Below are 17,764 nucleotides of genomic sequence, written 5' to 3'. Positions count from 1 at the left end.
TAGCACCCATCGGTCATTCACCACATCTTATCAAATATGTCACCTAAATCTCTCTCCCACATTTATTCCTTTATCTCCATCACTTCACATGCTGCCCTGGGCAAGGACCTCACTATATTGTACTTTGACAATCACTAGTGTCTACTCACTGGCTCCCTGCTCCAAGGTTTGGTCCACTTATCCATGTTTGTCTGGATGATTTTCCTGCTGACAACCTTTTCGTGGCTTCTCACCTGTGGAATAAGATGGATATTTCTTAATATGCTACTGAGCCCTTTCTGACCTGGCCCTACTTATATTTCCACTCTCAATTCCTGCCCTTTCCCTGTGTATGCTGTGCTCCGAGCCAAATTACTTACAGTGCCATCATTAGCCATCTGCCCCATGGATGTCTCGGACAGTCTTCCTGCCTGGTGTACCTCCCCACCCCTGCCATCTGCAGAGTCCTTGAAGAATAAGATTAAATGTCACATCCTCTATGAAGCCTCCCCTGCCTATTTGGGCAGAAGCAAACTTAGGTGTCCCTTCCTCTGAGCAATCATGTACCCCACAGTGCCACTACATTTTAATTGTAATGATCGCTTAAATGTCTGTCTCCCTGAAGAGACTCAGAGAACTCCTCCAGGGTAGGGCTTGCTTTATTTCTATTTTTGCAGCCCCCAGCAGAGTGTGTGATACAGAGCCATTGCTCAGTAAGTAGAGGATAAGACACAGTATTTTCCCACTTGAAATGTTTTGTTAAAGTATCTTACTATAATTGGCTAAGTTAGCACCATGAATTTCCATTGATCAGTCTTCTAGAAATGGAGACAATGAGAGACTTTAGGTGGTGTTCAACATGACTTAGGGTAAGTCTGGTGACAAATCATGGAGGCTGGAGCTGGTAACTGCGGGAGGAGCAGATGCCTCCTTGCAGGGCGGCGGCAGTGCCACGTTGGAACCACTGTCTCCATGTTCCCCATCAGTGCTCCTTCCAGACAGAGCACTGCCTTCCCCAGCACAGGGGGCAGCGGTCGTGCAGTTCTGCTTTGTCTTCCCCAGGGGACGACAGCCTGTGTGACAAGTATTTAGGAACGTCTGGAGTTGAACAAGAAGTTGGTAACTGCTGTTATGTCTTCCCTTTTCTTGCCTCATGAGGCCTCGTCACTTTTCTCCTTGCTTCAGGGCAGTTTCCCACAGTCTTCGTCTCGTCAGGGCGATCTTTCAAAGTAGGGGTCGGACTTGCGGCTCTCTTGCTAAATTCCTCAGTGAGCCTCCAAAGCCTGTGGGGTGCAAGGGTCCTCCTTGACCCTATCCACATCTCCAGTCTAACCTACTGCCTTCCCACCCTGCCATTGATATGAGCAGGTAAGCCTTTAGCGAGCACTTTCATGTGAAGGCTCTGTGCCAACTGGAGATGGCAAAGGACAAGACAGAGTCATGGCCCCCAAGTAGCTCACAACCCAGGGAGAAGCTGGAACAGGAATTCATTACAATTGAATGTAAACCAGTATGGATGGAGATGGGTACCTTTGGGAGAACAACCCATCCTGGGGAGTCAGAAAAGACCGAGGAGGAAGCACCCACCATATTCCACTCAGTGTGGAACCACTTACAGTGGCCTGGGTTCACCAGGCTTCGAAACGACTGGACCTCATTGCTGTCTGTTCTGCTCTCCTTGTTCCGAGGAAAGGCTCCCTTCTCCTAGGAAGTCTGCTGTGCTGTCCGGCCACAAGAATTGCTCCCTTCTTTATACTGTCACCAACCATGAACTCCATGTGGACAGGGAGCTAACTGTGTCCTCCAGGGCTAAGAGAGAGTCCGGCACACATAGGAATTCAATAAATATTTGCTAAAACTTAGGTAACCATGCTATCTTTGGGAGCCAACAGTGGCCTAATTGCAGCCCAAGTGGCTTTCTTTCATGTGATGTCTTCACCTTACCAGTCTTGACACTAGCCAGCAAAACAGTGGCAACCGGTTCCATCATGAGCGGAATCTGGAGGCAGAGGGACCCAGACAGCTGAATTCTTTCCCGTATGAAAACATTACAGAAGAGGGTTATGCTGTCATTCCGGTGATGGGAGAAATGCTTTTCAGACTTTTCTTTTTGGTGCTTTCTTCAGCATGTATAGCCCTCCAAATACCTATAGCTTAATTTTTTCTATATATTTTCAGTGATAGTGAATCTTCGTCATTTAAAGGTAAAATATATTGTCAAGCTCACCGCAATCATTTGGATACAAATTTGATAAAAGATGAGGTAGAACAATACAGGTTTTCATGGAAAAAAAAGAAACTGGGCACTAAAGAGAGTTATTTTCTATGACTTGCAATTGGTTCTGAACACAGTTTCAAAAGATGAGCTCCAAAAATGCTTCAAAGTAGGTCCTCCACACTGGAATTAGTGTAACTGATGTAATATTTTAAGATTTATAACATCTGGAAGAACAGATACGGAAAAACAGATAGTTTTAAAAATTGGAGATGTTCTAAAGTCTGGGTAATTTTCAGTGGTTTTGGGTGTGCAAATTATCCTCCCCCTTTCCCTTCCCCTTTCTCCCATGAAGTATGACAGGTTGATTCATCATGGCTATGTCCCAAACAGAGACAAATATTTATCTGTCTAAGCAATAATGTAGTCCATTATAATGGTAGTCACTGGAGTTCTTGGAAGAGATTCTTTTCATTCATCTCATGGGGCCTAGAAAACCTTTTTGTAACACGGTCAAGTTGTCCCTGGAATTCTCAATAGCTTTCCGGGGGCACCCACTTCATCCTCTAATGCCCACTTCCGGCCCCTGGTTCCTTTCCACTGCCCTCTGGCTACAAGTAACTCAAGTCCGTCCTATTCCCTCAGGGCTTAGCCTCCAAAATGACCATTTTCTCTTCGTACAAAACCAAAGCTACCAACCTATTAGATTGTACACTCCCAGAGGGTAGGAACGTCAGTCTGTTTTGTTCACTACTGTATCTCCAGCACCTAGATCAATGCCTGGAACCCTTTAGACACTCCATGTTGAATGAATGAATAAATCTCTAAATTTGTTCATCCCAGCTAGGTGTTGGGAGGAAAAGAACCCACTGAACTAATTGACACTCATCTGTGAATGACCAGGAGTCCCTCATCTCCCTGAGGTATTTGCATACTTGAAGGGAAAGCTTGTGAATTCAAATTATTCTCAATGGGAAAACTTCAATAGTGAAGCAAATGGAGAGAAAACAGTGGAGGCCAAGGGTGGTGGGAGGGTGGGGGTGGAGGAAAACGTCAACTCAAGCAGGCCAGAGCTGCCTAGGCATTTGCCCCTGAGGCCTTTCGCTTTCCAAGGCCCTCTAGCTCGGCACCAGTCCAACTTCTAGAAGGCTTAGAGGCTCCTCCGTCCAGGCTGTCAGAACTGCAGTGGGACAAGGAGGGAGATTAAACCAGAGAGGGGCTGCTCTTTCCACGTTAAGCTTTGGCTGAACCATTTTACCATTTCTCATGTTTCAAGGAGAAGTGTCCTCACTTTCTAGTTAAATATACAAAGGGCACAGGGGGACCTGCTCATAGTTAATATTATTTGTTAATTAAACGTTAACTAATATACTTTCGCTATATGTAGATGTTATTTTTCAGCTTGTAAATTGACTTGAAATCCATGCACATTTGACAACAAGCTGGGCATACTGTAAGAGATAAGCAATAACTCTTTTTATGCCACTTATGTGTCCTCTAATGTTGTGGGGTACCAGTGATTTCTCTGTAGACATGTGTCCTGTCTTTAACATCACCCCCCCAACATACCCCAAAGCATCCCCATATGCTTTCACTGACAGATATAAACTTAATGGAAATGTAAACCTAACCTCAGAATTCTGATTCTTGGTTTATAAAATGGACTATAAAAAAGGTAGAAATTGATTTTAGTGTCTCTTAATTTTTTTAATGTCAGAATTTTCTGTGGTGTCAACCTTCTTTCTGCTGTTTATTTGTAAATCCCTTGAATGAACGTTTCCCTCTTTCAAAAGACCATTCAAATATCTGATGAAAAAAAGCCCAAACCAGTGCATTTCAATAAATGGCAGTATAATGTAACAAATATTTGGAAACTCATTACTAATACTAGGAAGTAAATGTTTTAGTGATTAAGTCTAGGATAATCAAACTTAGTTATTGAATAATTGTCCTAGTAACATAACAAAATAATTTTGATTAATCTTTTGTTCAAATAGAAATACTGTGATTACAGTCTTAGTATTACAGGTGGTGAATGAAGAGAAATTATATTTTGCATAGTTCTGCAATTTTCTGTTTATTTTGGAGTCCAATAATAGCAAATTGCTTTACTCTTTATCTATTATAGGACTATGTTTAGTTGATACAAGCGCCTTCCTTTATTTAAAAATAAATGCAATCTTTTACTTAATAAAATCAGCCCAAAGTGTACAACAGTTGATAGTTTAAAAGAATTATAATTGCTTGGTATTTTGCACATAAAAGGTGCTTGACAAATCTTCGCAGTTCTATCTCCTAAAAGGAAATTAGTAAAAGAAAAATTCTTCCAGATTTAATATTCATTTTGCACCAGGAAGAGAAACAGAATAAGAGACTTGGATATTTAAGGCTAGGAGATCATACAAAAGTGCCACTTTGGCCAAAGAATGATTAAAACACTCTAGTCCTGACACGTTTAATAATGGGCACACAACCTATTTCTTTGTTTCATAACCACTGCGCTCTCTCTCCCTTTTTTGGCATGGGAACAAATTCAACAAAATCAACGCCATCCAGTTAAACTTTCTGATTTAGTAGTGGGTCCGGCTGTCCTGTCAAGCAGGATGTAGGGCAAGCCCTGTGAAGAGGCAGGAGAAATCTATTTGAAATGGAATGTGCCCATTCTAAGTAATTTCGTGTGGGAAAACCATCTCAAGTTGAAGGATAATTACCGAAGGGCCGTCCCACCGCCACCCCCCCCCCCCCCAAGCCGCTGCGGTCCGCGTAGCGTCGGAAGCCCCTCGCCGCGGCCGGGAGGACCGCCCGCCCGGCCGCCGCTTCCTGCCCGCGGGCGGCGCACCGGGGCTCCGGGAAGGTGCCGCGCGGGGAAACGTGGCACCCTCTCCAGCCCGCGCCCGGGGCGCTGCCGCGCGGCGGCCGAGCGCTCGGGGCTGCCGGGCCGGGAGGACGGCGCGGGGGCTGCACACCGGCCCGCGGGGAGAACCGCCCGCAGCGCCGGCGCCCGCCCGGGGACGGGAAGTGGCGCCCGGCCCGCCCTCCGCAGCCCGCGGCCCCGCAGCCCCGCGCCGCCCCCTTTCTCTCGGCCTCTCCCTCGGCCTCCGCCACCCCGGCCGAATTCTTGCATAAATTATGCCAGGCGCGCCTGACGTCAGGTGGCGGCGCGCGGGCGCGGGCGCGGCGCGGAGGGAGCCGGCGGCGGGCGCGCGCGGCCCCGCGGCCCCGGGCGCGCGCGGCGTGCCGGGCGCGCGCAGGCGCTGGCGTGCTGGGGCCGCGGCGGCGGCGGCGGCGGCGGCGGCGGCAGCGGTGGCGGCGGCGGCGGCGGCGGCGGCGGCGGCGCGGGGGTTGAGCCGTGGTGGTGCGGACGCGCTCGTGCTCGGGAACTATCGGATTAAACTTGAATCGAGTGAAATTACACAAAGGAGCGACGCTGAGGAGGCAGCCCCGGGACCCGGAGACCCTGAAACTCGCCAGAGCCCCCGTTCGCCCCCGGCCAACTCCGCGCCCGTGGACTCAGCCCCCCGGCCCCGGCCGCCGAGCCAACTCCGGAGCCCGCTCTGCGTTTTGTTTTCCCCTCGGCACAGGGCAGCGGAGGAGCCCGACCGACCGACCCGGTAAGCGCGAGAGTTCGCCGGGCGCCTCCGGGAGGGGCGGCGGCGGCAGGAAATCGCTCCGGGCCGGGGCCGGGGCCGCGCGAGGAGTTGGGAACGAGGAGTTGGGCGTGTGCGGGGCGAGGGGCGAGGGCGGGCGGGGGCCGGGGCCGGCGCTGGAGCGCAGCGCCGCCCGTGCCGTGTCGCCGGCGTCGCCGCCCGCGGGGCCCGAACCCGCGCCCCGAGCGCCGCCCGGCGCCTCAACTTTTGCCTGCGTCCGCGGGGCCGGCGGCGGCGGGGGCGCGCGGTCCGGCCGAGGGTCACTTCCTCGCATGTAAATGGCTTTTTGTTGTGCTGCCGGCGTAGGGGGGTACGGGGGACAGGAGGGAGCGTGTCTGCGCGCGGGGGAGCGCGAGCGCGTTTCCTCCCGCCGGCGCCGAGCACGAGTTGCCGGCTCCATTCGAAAGAAAAAGGAAGGAGGAAAAGTTGGGCTGCAACTCAAGTGCGAGTGGGCGATGGGCGCGCGGGCGCGGGGCGGCTGAGCGGCGGCGGCGGCGGTGGCGGCTCGGGGACGGCGGCGACCCCCGCCTCCCGCCCCCGCCCCCCGCTCCGGACCGACCACGCCGCGCTCGCCGGGAGCGGCGGCCGCACCGGCGCGAACAAAGTGCGTCCCTGCTGGCGCGGGGGCGCCGGCCCGCGCGGGGACGGCCACCGGGCGAGGTGGGTCGGCGGTGAGGAAAGTGCGCGGGGCGCCGCGTGGGGCGGGGGCGGCGGGAACACGCGGCGCTGGGGGCGTCCCGAGCCCAGCCCGTGCCGGCCGCGGGCGCGGAGTTGCGAGCCCGGAGCCGGGGGCTCCCGGGGCTCCCCGGCGGCTCCCAAGTGCGCGAGGCGGAGAAGAAAGGGAGCGGGGCCGGGGCGAGCGCGGGGAGGCGCGGCGAGGAGGGGACCCCACCTTGCCGAGCTGGCCGGGCCAACGGCGGCGGCGGCTGCATAATAGCGACTTTAAGCCCCCGGAGGCAACTCGTCTCTCCCACCCCCGAGCCCTCCGGGGGTCAGCGCCGGGAGGGGGGGTCACCAGGTGGCCCCCGAGATGGCCTGGGTGCGCTCTAGCCCCCGCCGGGATCCGCGGCTCGGAGCGTGAACGGCCGAGGTGGCTGGAGGCCAAGCGGTCAGCGGGGAGAGGAAGGAGGGCGGCGGGGGACGCGTTGTTTGTTTGGTTCGCACCGGGGACTGGGCTCGCCGGGGGTGCGGGGGTGCGGGCACCCTGTGGGCTGCGGTGCGGGGCGGCTGCGTCCGCGCGGGGCGAGCGCGGCCCGGGGGAGGGGGAGGGCGGCGGATCCCGGGCGGGGGGGTGGGTCGGGAGGCTCCGGGGAAGGAGCCGCCGGCCCCGAGCAGCCATCATTACCGAGCCGCCTTTCTCCGGATGGCTCTGCCTCGAGGAGCCCCGCGCCGTGGGAGCGCACCCCAAACTCCCGGCCGGCCGCCCGCTTTGTGAGCGCCCCCGTGGAGCGGAGGGGCGGGGAGTGCTCCTGCTCCGGGGCGGACGGTTTTCCCGGAGGTCACTTTTAGAGACTGTTCACGCCTCGATTTTAAACTAGTTTTTTTCCCCCTCTTCTGAACAGACAATGGACAAAAGAAAAGTAGCAACCCACATGGAGAGTTTCCTTTTGAATTGCTAGAATTAGATACACTATCCAGCTCTCCACTTGCTGAGTATACTTTTTAGTTTCCCATTGTATATTATCTAGCCATCGATTTAAATAACTTATCTCGAAATAGGTCCAGCTTCTGGGCTTGATTTCTGGGCTATATTAAATATTTTTATTTATTTCTAGAGGATTATGTGAAGGCCCTGATTTTTATTTTCTGAAAATACTAGTTTAAGCCGTCTTTGCAGTGGGCAGTACCTTTCAAAGAGGTTGAGTGTGTTTCCCCCCAATTCTCTCCCAATAAGGGGAGGGGGGGAGTGCACACGAAATGTAATAATTAAATAGGAAAAACCCCACAAAACTTGTTTCCTCACAGATATATGCGAACGATGCCAAAAAAAAAAAAATCTTAGTGACTGTGACCTTAGCAGCATGGGAACCTGATTGATCCCAGTTATAATTCCATTTAGATTGTAGCAGTGTGTAAGTACTAGGTAATTCTTATTTCAGAAATAACTTGAGCAGTGATTTTACGAAGTCGAATCCGCCTTCCAGCCCCCAGAGTACATCTGTCGCGGAGTGTTTTTGTCTTGCTGTTGCACAACAGAAACCCTCCAGTCTTTACCCTAAAATGGCAGCTTTCATTTGACTGGGGCCCATTCATTGACAATGATAATAAAGAGGCAGAAAGCTAGATGCTGGGGGCACCAAGCAGGACTGGGTTTGCCTTTCTAGGTGACAGTAAGTAGGAGACATTTTATGTCTTCCAGATTTGCTCACAAAAAGTTTGTGTTCCCTGAAAAATCTGTGCTGTAGACAAAGTTACAAAGTAAACAGCATTTTTAAGTGCAAAGGGGCTTGCAGCAAATATTAGAAACTACGTTTTCTTGTGTTTGCCGAATAGTGAAATTATGACATACCCCCCCGTCTGGTAACCGGATAAAGGGACGTAATGGATTTTTGTGAGGCTTGTAACAGGTGAATTTCATCACCGTGGCACTCAAGAACTGTTTTCTAGCACTATGGATTTTATTATTTATAGTCTCTTGATATTTTCTGTTCTTTTTTTCTTCCTCTGTGCAAGCCAGTAAATTGAAGCTTGATGAAATCTGTTCTAGGTTTTTCAAAATTCAAGTGAGTTTCTAGGTAAGAAGTGAATAATAGAAAAGGACAGGTATGTGAATTCCAAATACTAATTATATTGGTTTAATCAATGGAATTATTTTTAAGTCAGTTAAAAAATTTCTTCCTTTTTTGTGTCTTAACACAGAAGTCAGGATAGAGAAATGGTATAGGTCATTTGTAGGTAATGGTGATGGTTAAAAGCTCAAACTTATTTTCCTATTTTGAGGAAAAAGGTAACACTTTTTTTCCTTAAGTTGAAAACATAGTCAGATTTAAAATAATAAGTCTAGTAACTTAGTTTTAAAACTACGTTCATAGACTCTCCTGTACTTGATCTTGTTAATCAGTTTGAATTACAAGACTATTTCCAAAACTTTTTTTGTGAAAGTCTTACTTTTATTGAGTGAAAATGAATACCATGGGGATTATCTTTATAATGCTTTATCAAAGAAATGTCACAGCTTTTTCTTCATACAGGTGCAGTCAGTAACATATTACCTGTAGTTTTTAAGTGGTTTTTAAGTGGTTGGGTCGAAAGAAAAAATATTTTTGTCTGTGAGAGAAGCGTCAGAATGCTTCTGTGCCCACGCTGTGTAATCCATTAGATCAGTGTCAGTGCCAAAGTTTAGAGTAGTTATTTCAAACCAAGCGGACAGCGTTTTCATTCCCTGTGCTTAAGGAAGTTGGCTTGTCACACAGTCACCATCCATTCAGTTATTTTTGATTCAGCAATCATTGGCACGTTTTCCGTGTGTAAAATGACAAATAAGAGGCCTTGCTTTCCCTCAGAGAGTTGACCATCTAGTAAGAGAGAGCATTCTGTAGGCGACCAAATACTCACATTTCACTTTTAAGATTAGCTTTGGAGGTGGGAGTTATCTTTTATCCTTTATGATCTGTGGTTGGCCTTTCAGGCTTGACAGCAGCCACCATGGCCATCTTATAAACAACAACTATAAAGAAGGCATTGCAAGAAAAAAAATGCTTAGTCAGGGCTGAGCAAAGTGTGTCACTGCAAAAAATGACCCTTAAAATTTCAGTTTTGTAATAAAGTGATTCACTTCCAGCATTCAGATGGTTTCTAGATGTAAACAAACAGGCACTTAGATGTAGGTCACAGAGGTAGATGGAGAAGGACCGTCTTGGGTGAGGCTGAGATGATGTCAGGAACGGATTGGTCCTACGTGATTCCTCAGTTGTCTTGTTCGTTCACATGGACACGTTTGTAAATCTTTGAAAGGGTATTCTTTTTATGCCCTTAGAAATTTGGAATTTTGTATTATTATATCTTACCAGGTTTCTAAAGCCACTATAGCTTTATCAGATAAAATTTTCCTTTTTCTCTAGAAAACTATTGTTTTGTCTTTCTGTGTGTGTGTGTTTTTTTTTTTAAAGAAAACTTCGACATTCAAAGATGATGGATGATGCTAAAGTAGAAAAGAAATTGGGAGTAAATAACCACTTAATTTTTCTACCAAAAATACGGGGATGTGATGTCTTATTTTAGTTTGAGTGTTACTCAGGTTGGGTTGCAGTTATGGCAGAAGTCCATCGGTGGTTGTGGTGGTAGTTAAGACCTGGGAAGGTAATTAAAAAACACTGCCACTGCTCTTCTGTGTTTTGCTTCTATCAATATATTAAACTTCTTAAATGGAACCACACCCATGTGATAAAAATAATAAAACGGAGTAGAAAATCCTAATGATACTGTCAAGTAGAGACCCACCTTACAATCATTAGCGAATCTCTGGATCTTTAGAGTGTGAGGACCTTAGAGAGCCAAGTCTAACTTTCTCATTTTACAGATTAAGAAACTAAAGCCCAGAGAGGTTAATTAAAGGAGCTGCCTCTGGCTGGCCACCCGGGTGTTGCCGCGCCGTACTGGTCACGGCTGTCCTTCTGGTGCCTAGCTGGGTGCTGGCGTGGGGGGGCTGGGTGGCCTTTGTCGGATGACTGAGCTGCTCTGGAGGAGTCGAGCTCTCCCTCGTATGTTCTGACTCAAAGTACCTTCTGACTTAAGAATCCTACAGCCGACGCTAACATAGCTCTTAAAGTTGTTCTGAAGCGAATGGTAATGTGTTTGCCTCTGCTGGGTGATGGTTTGGAGGGTTTTTGTGATTGTCCATCTCAAAAAATGCAGAGAAAATTATTTCAAGGTTTGATGACTATTCTCATTTTAGAAGCACGTATTCATTACCATAACTAGATTCCTGTACCTTTTAACTAATGTTAGGTGACTGCAGACATGATTGTTTTTCTCAGTGAAGTGTTTTTGGAGGATTTTGTTTTGTTTTTACTCTGAAAATTAAAAACTGTCTTTTTAAAAATAAAAATAATGTCGAAGAGTAATGAAGAAGTGTAACTGGGCAGTCAGAGGCTGATTGGCCCCTGGGCTCGTTTGCTTACTGCGATGTGGAATCAGAGACCCTTTCTTCAGCGGGTGGTCCTTTGAGCCTCACGCTCCCACTGTAGGTGTCAGGCTTGGCTTTAGTGGCAAGTGACTCTGGGCTGTGATCAGTTTTCCTGTTTCGTTTGTTTTCTTGTTCATCGATTGAAGTACTTATCGGGTACCTGCTACCCAAATGGTGCTGTGCTGTGCATGAGTTAGGAGTACAGTGGTGCCAGAAGAAGATGTTGTAGACCCAGGCAGAAAATAAACAGAGCTACCGCAGTGTCATCGGTGCTGTGTGGTGGGTGTCAGGAGGAGGGAGAGTCACTTGTTACCTCTTAGGAAGTGGCTTTATTTTAGCACTGCCATCTGAGTGATGGTAGAAGGAGGCAGTGCCAGTTATCCTGGTGGGGGGAGGCAGCGTGTCTGAGGTCTGCAAGAGTGGCTAAGGTGAGACCCAAGAGGCAGGCACAGGCCGCCTGGGGCGGGGCTTACAGGATATGGAATTTGGGACTTCAAAAAAAAGCAGCAGAACCACTGATGAGTGGTAAGCAGTGCTTGACGTGAGCTGGCTTGTGTTTTAAAGACTGACTGAGTGGGTGGGGCGGGGGAGGGAGAATGGGTTGGGACCAGCGTCCTGCCTGCAGTTGCTGATGGGAACTCAATGGTGTGGAGTAGACTGGTGGCCCAGGGAATGGAGGAGAATGGACAGGTTGGAGAAGTGTTCAGGTGGTTCAGTGACGAGGACTTGAGGAGAGATTTGTTGTCAGAATGAGGAAGGGGTCCAGGGATGTGGGTTTCGCGTGTATTCCCTGCTTGGCTGGTGATGCTCTTCATGGAGGCAGGGAGGCTTGAGGAGGGCCAGCTTGGAGGAGGACGTTCGTGAGTTTCTGAGCTTGTGACTGAGGCAGCTGGTAATGGGCAATGAAACCGTTGTTTCGGCTTTCTTTCCATTGCTAGTGGCTGTCTAAAACTCTCCAGAGTAATCTGCTAGCTTCCCCTCAAAGGTGCTGGTGTGCGGTGAGCCCACCACAGATCGCCGATGGGGGTCAGTGCAATGGGAGAGAAGAGGGAAACTTCGTTACTTGCCTAACGTGTGGCGCTTTGTCCACGTGCTTCCGAGGAGTTTGCTCGCTCGTCCAGAGAAGAGAGGCCCGTGGTGAGCATTTTGATCTTCCCAATCGCCGCCTTCCGGAGGCTGCTTCTGCTGCTGGTTATGTATTGAGACAAGGTCCTTGGACTCCCAGCAGATAGAGGGTGGGTCCCTCTGTGCTCTCAGGGGAGGGAACTGGTTGAATTTTAGGAGCTGGCTGCAGCCATCCCTGGGTTTGGTAGAAATGAATGTGTTACTTAAATGATTGTGGAGGAAAATGTTATCCTTGGTCAACACTTACCTGTTTTTCTTTTGGGGGCAGGGAGGTACATAGCAACTTGTTTGACATGTACATTGTCATAAAAGTCACTTTGTTCAGGTTTTACAAGAAGTGGATTATATAGCATGATTGGAAGCAAACGAGAGATGTTAACTGGTAAATCTAGAACAGCTTCTAAGCTGCTGACTTTGACATTACATGAGATAAATTGTGAAAGCCCTGAATGTCTGTCTGGAAACAGCTTTCTGAGGGAAGTGTTTGTGCTTCTGCCTTTGGCAGCTGTTCATTTTTGTTCTGGGTCAGACTTGGCTCTAGGTGTGCAGAGAGCCTCCCTTCCTGGGACTCGCCGTCTTGGGTAATGAGTCTGTTTTCAGGTGGCTGTCTTGACGTCGCCGCTCACGGCCTTTAGATGCCATGGTGGGCCAAGTCCATCAGGGCCCTTCCCGGCTCCTTTGGGGTGGCTTCACGGGCCTGGGGGGCTTGCCTGGCTGGGGCGGCAGGCTTCATCCCAAAGCTTTGCTCTTACTCGCCGCGCTTTGGAGGGATGATTTGGATGCGCTAACATCCAGGGGCGGTGAAGTTCCCACGCGGCAGGGCGGCGGGAAAGGGCGGTGGGCCGACCTCAGGTGGACTTGCGCCAACTACTCTGGCAGCTTTTTTTATATCTGATGCTACTTCTTCAACTTGTTAGTTTAAAATTTTTCAAAACCCTTTAAAAATCCATTCTCTTGTTTGGTTTCATCAGCATTGCCTGCCTATGGCTTAAGAAACTGTTGCCTTCTCCTGGGACGTGGCTTCTGGCGGGAGAGTGAGGCCCGGGGTCAGCTGCCCGGCATCTCACTGGCACGGGGGGTGGGCAGGGGCCACCGTCACGGAGCAGGGTGCCTGGGCCTGGGCTGCCACACTGTGCCTTTGGGTGGGGAAGGCAGGGCGTTAGACCCTCGTGTAGTTTTGACACGTCTCGGACTCTCCCTGGCCACTTCCACTTAAAAGTCAGAGGTGGCTGCACCGTATCCGTGGTTCGTCTGAGAACAGGGTGCACGGTAGCCCCATGGTGAATCCCCCGAGTTCTGCGGCAAGTTAGAGACTGCTTTAAGTGTTTAAAAAGTCCACTTTCTTCTCTTCTTGTTCTTCTGAAAGAAACTATAAACACTTCCGAATCTGTCCTGTTGATACTTAAAACATAATTAGCAAACGTACGTATTATTCTGACACTTGTAAAAAGTGATCATTTTTACCATGATGCTGGGCAGGCGATAGTGAGAAGCCCCTTGTAGAATGACAGGCACGCCTCCAGTTTCCAGCCGGTGCCTGCCGTTGTACTGAGTGAATAACAAAGTCAACTTGAACACAGGTGTACAGTGAAAAAGGTGTGCTAGTTGGTGGTGTATTTCTAAGTGTATGGGTCTAGAAATGACTTCATGGATGGGACTAATAATGTAACTGCTAAGCCTTGATCCTCAAGGTGAACTTGTTTTTGTTCTTTTTTTTTTTTTAACATCTCTCACACAGTGCTATATGTTCTTGTATACTTGGCCTTGTTCTTGAAATTTTGCTTTGGCTGATTGCAGGTGTATTGATCTTGTCAGAAAAAAATGCAGACTCATCTTTAGAATCTAAAAAATCATCAAATTAGGAAATAGTCTTTATTTTCTCTGTAAGGTATGTGTTGGGGAAACCAACTAAAATAGCGCAGAAATAATACAACAGCATTCAAAATAACAGTAATGACCCTAACAACTAGCTAATAGTTATCGAGCATTTCCAGTCAGGTAGGCAATATTCTAAAAGTTTCAGTGGGTTTTTTCATTTAATCATCAGAGTAACTCTAGAAGATAGGCAGGATTTTTAACTCCATTGTACAGATTCAGACTTGAGCGAGGAGGTTAAGTTAAATTGCCCAAGGCCACACAGCTCTAGCAAGTGGTGGAGGAAGAATCTGAATCCAGGTTGGCCAGTCTCCAGAATCTGCATGTGTAACCATGGTCCATCACAACCTCGGCCAGCCCCAAGGCTTGTAGCATCGCTGTCTTCATAGGCAAAGATTTGTTAAAAATACCAGCAGGGCTCCATACTGCTGTGTCATCCCCTGTTGCTCTGTCCTGTCAGCACAGGTCATTTCTGTCCACACTTCCTCTTTCTGTGCCTCCTGTATCTGTGGGGCCACGTACCTTGGGATGTCTTGGCACCTAAGGTGGCTGGGTTCCATGCCTTTCACCCTAATGCCCTTCCTTTCCCACGGAGATGAGGAGGAAGGCAGTTGTTCTTGTGGAGGTTTTATTCTGTGGGGGCTGAGAACTTGAGTTGTGATGTCAGACAGATCAGCCAGCGAATCAGAAAAACGGAAATAGTGATGCTTTCGATCACCCAGGTTTCTGGTGGAGGAGAAGTGAGGTATTCCACCCTAAAGGACTTAGTGCAGCATGTGGCACCTTTATTGAGTAGTGACTATTGTAATTAGCTCACTCTTAATCATTGAACACATCAAACCATGTGTCTTGATTTTATTTTTCATCTAAAAAGTCCCCACTACCCTAAGTTATGACCGGCAAAGAATGAGTGGCCTGCAGTGGAGTTTGGTTGCACGATGCAGTGGAGATTGGGTGAGATTGGGTGGAGACTGGGTGCACAATTTTCACTTTTCCTCAGGGGCTGACATCAAAATGAATGCCTGTGTGTGCCTTTGTCCTGGCATATGACTAGATGATATTTACCTGATGTTCTTGTTGGTTACGCAGAAGTAATTCAGACATCCCAGATCCTGGAAACGACCAAGTCCTTCCTTTCTGCTGTAGATTTGTCCCTCTGCCAGCTTAGCTGTGGCCATCTTGCCAGGGAAGTGGTCACTCCTTCCCCCGAAACCTGCAGTTGTCCTAAGACAGTGGGGGATGCCATCCTGGATGAGCAGTGGGGGCGGGGGCAGGGCATCAGTCCTGGAGTATTAGAACCTTCCAGGATAGCTCAGGGAGGTACAGGGTGTTCTCAAAATCTGTAACTCTGGGTCCTCGAGTCTCTGAATGTTTGATTCAGCCCTCCCACCCCCTCCAATTCTGTTTATTGCTCAAAAAAGAGACACAGAACCTAAAATGAGAGATTTGGGGTAGGGGGCTGGGGAGTGAGTAGCAGCTGGGAAGTGAGAAGGTGCCCTTGCTCTGAAAAGGCGAGAGGGGGGCAGCATCCTTGGAATCTGCTGCTGTCCAGGTGGGCGTGGCACTGGGGGAGAGGGGGCAGAGACAGCTTTTCTTTTCTTTTTCTTTTCACTCTAAAGGGAAAATAAAAGGATGTCAAGTATAAACGGTTGATGGATGTGGACCTGCGGCAGATCCCTGTAATATTCCGTCCTTGCTGCGAGGTTGAAAAATAGTAAGAGTTGCTTAAACAGCCCTGACTCCTGAGCTCGGTGCCCACATTGTGGAGCGCAGGCCTTGAGCGAGTTCGAGTTTTGCTGAACTGTTACTTAGGCGGGCGGCTTTCCCTGGGCGCCGCAGCCGAGGTGGGGACGATAATTGCCATTTTACAGGTAGAGATGATTTAATAAATTGGCCCGAGAACACAGCCATCGACGGTGGAGCTGGGACTCACGTCAGGACAGGCTTGTTAGTTGGCCTCTCTGCGGACACTGCTTTGGACGGTCCCGGCAGGGCGGCCTGGGCCTTGAGGGCTGGGAGGGGCTCGTCTCAGGGCTCTCACCGCCCTGCTCTCGAGCGCGATGTCGAGGGGCCCAGGGCTGCCCCTGCGTGGGTTACAGTCGGAGAGGCTTCTCGTCTTCACGGGTCATATCTTATCAACGGCGAACACTGTCCACCTAAAGACACACGCGTATTGTTAAGACTTCCTCGTTGTCCCGCCCTGTTTGAGGTTATCAGCCCATGACGACGCAGCCAACAGAGTAGTCAGCTTGCTGCAGAGTTGTTTTTCTCAGTTTCTTTCCAGTGCATGTCCAAGATGTATTAACTCACTCAGCGTCTCTTTCTCACTGCAGAGGACTCGAGGTGCTCGGGACAGAGCGCGGGATGCTCCCTGAGCTCACAGTCATGCTTGCTCTTCACAGTTGTTACCCCGAGGGGACTGGCGGACCCAGGCCGTGTCCCGCAGCCCCAGGCCCTGTGGTCTCCATGGGTCCCAGACTCAGAAGTGTACACCGATCTGTGGGCTTATGTGTCTTGGGGTGGATGTGTGTTCCTTTTCCAGGGGAGTTTTAAAAAAAATGATAGTATCCCAAATCTTAATGCTGCTTTGCCTCTTTAAACTATTCGGCGGTGGTTTATCTAGATTTTGTATGTGTTTATAGTTTTTACTCCTTCTCAGTTGAACAGACTGTTAACTTGCTTGAGTTCAGTGAACCTCTAGTTAAAGCTTGAAGTTTCGCTATTTTTGGTGCACTTAAAAATTTAATTTTTTTGATCGTGTTACATTTTTGAGCTAGGTTTATCCCCAGAATTAGCATTTTAAGTTTTCCATTTTCCCCTCTTACTGCAAAATAGAAATAAAAATTCGGGCTGGTGTTTGAGCCTAACTTGGAGTTGCCCTGGAACTTTGTGGCTGCCGTGGGCTGTGGGGTGATTCCATTCAGCTGCTCGGCTCGAGCGGTCCTGTGTGCTGTCTGACATTTAGGGACGCAGTGCGGTGATGCGGTCGGGTGACTTCCCCACGTGGTTGGGCCCATGGGTGGTGACGTGCTGTAACTGAATTGCTGGCCAGCAGGCCTGGAATAGCTGGGAAACGTGGTGTTTGGCTATCTCAGTGTGAACACAAGGCTGCGTGCTGCCCAGGGGTCTGCGCCGAGGCCCGGCTTTTGCTGGTGGGTGAGTGACATCGAGGACCACCTGTCAGTCTCTCTCTAGCTCAGGCTTTTCAGAACCTAAAGAAATGCCTCCATCTTGGGCATCATCCTTTGTGGATCGCTGCCCCCACAGTAGTACCAGAAAGAATGACACCACCTTCACTTGGCAAACCCGGAGACGGCACTTGCCTACCTTCGCCTCCTTGAAGGAAGACCGCGTACACCAGCTGTTGAGTTTCGTAAGCGATCTGATTTGTTCTCACCCACCGACTGCAGGCTGCAGGGGACAAAGTGGCTCTGTTTATTCAAAGCATTACAGCATTAATTCTTGTCCTTATGAAATTTTCTCGTGCATCTCCTCCAGGATCTTAGTTCGTGAAAGGAACCTCAGCTTCCCTCTTTCTCACCGTTTGGAGACGGTTACCCAGAACCCGCTTGTCCATCGTCTCGGGCAGAAAAGCTGACAGAGTGTGTAGTTGCTACTTGTCCTTTCGCGGGGGGAGGGGAGGATGCAGCCGCTGGGAGTCTAGGCGTCCTCCTCCATCCTGCAGCTTTTCAGCCACGTTCTCACTACCCCTCCCTTCCACCGCGCCAGGGTTCAGAGGGTGCAGGGTGGTTGTGCAGAAATAATGCATCCATTGGTCTTTAAGGAAGAGTGGAATGG

At 49.5% G+C, this 17,764-nt stretch overlaps 1 protein-coding gene across 2 annotated transcripts in view; it reads left to right on the top strand.

Moving 5' to 3' along the window:
- The first annotated feature begins 5,439 nt into the window (after window positions 1-5,439).
- CHD7 (chromodomain helicase DNA binding protein 7) overlaps window positions 5,440-17,764 on the top strand; it is a 170,414-nt gene continuing 158,089 nt past the window's right edge. The window contains exon 1 of one of the 2 annotated variants that reach the window (XM_072951914.1): window positions 5,440-5,805. The gene's annotated coding sequence lies outside the window, so the exon portion shown is untranslated. The remainder of the gene's footprint in view (window positions 5,806-17,764) is intronic. The other variant, XM_072951919.1, reaches the window with a different exon arrangement.

The sequence above is a fragment of the Vicugna pacos genome, chromosome 29 (assembly GCF_048564905.1).
Source record: "Vicugna pacos chromosome 29, VicPac4, whole genome shotgun sequence".
Taxonomy (NCBI): Eukaryota; Metazoa; Chordata; class Mammalia; order Artiodactyla; family Camelidae; genus Vicugna; species Vicugna pacos.
Note: the sequence above shows the minus strand (reverse complement) of the source record. Positions and strands in the feature narration are given on the sequence as shown.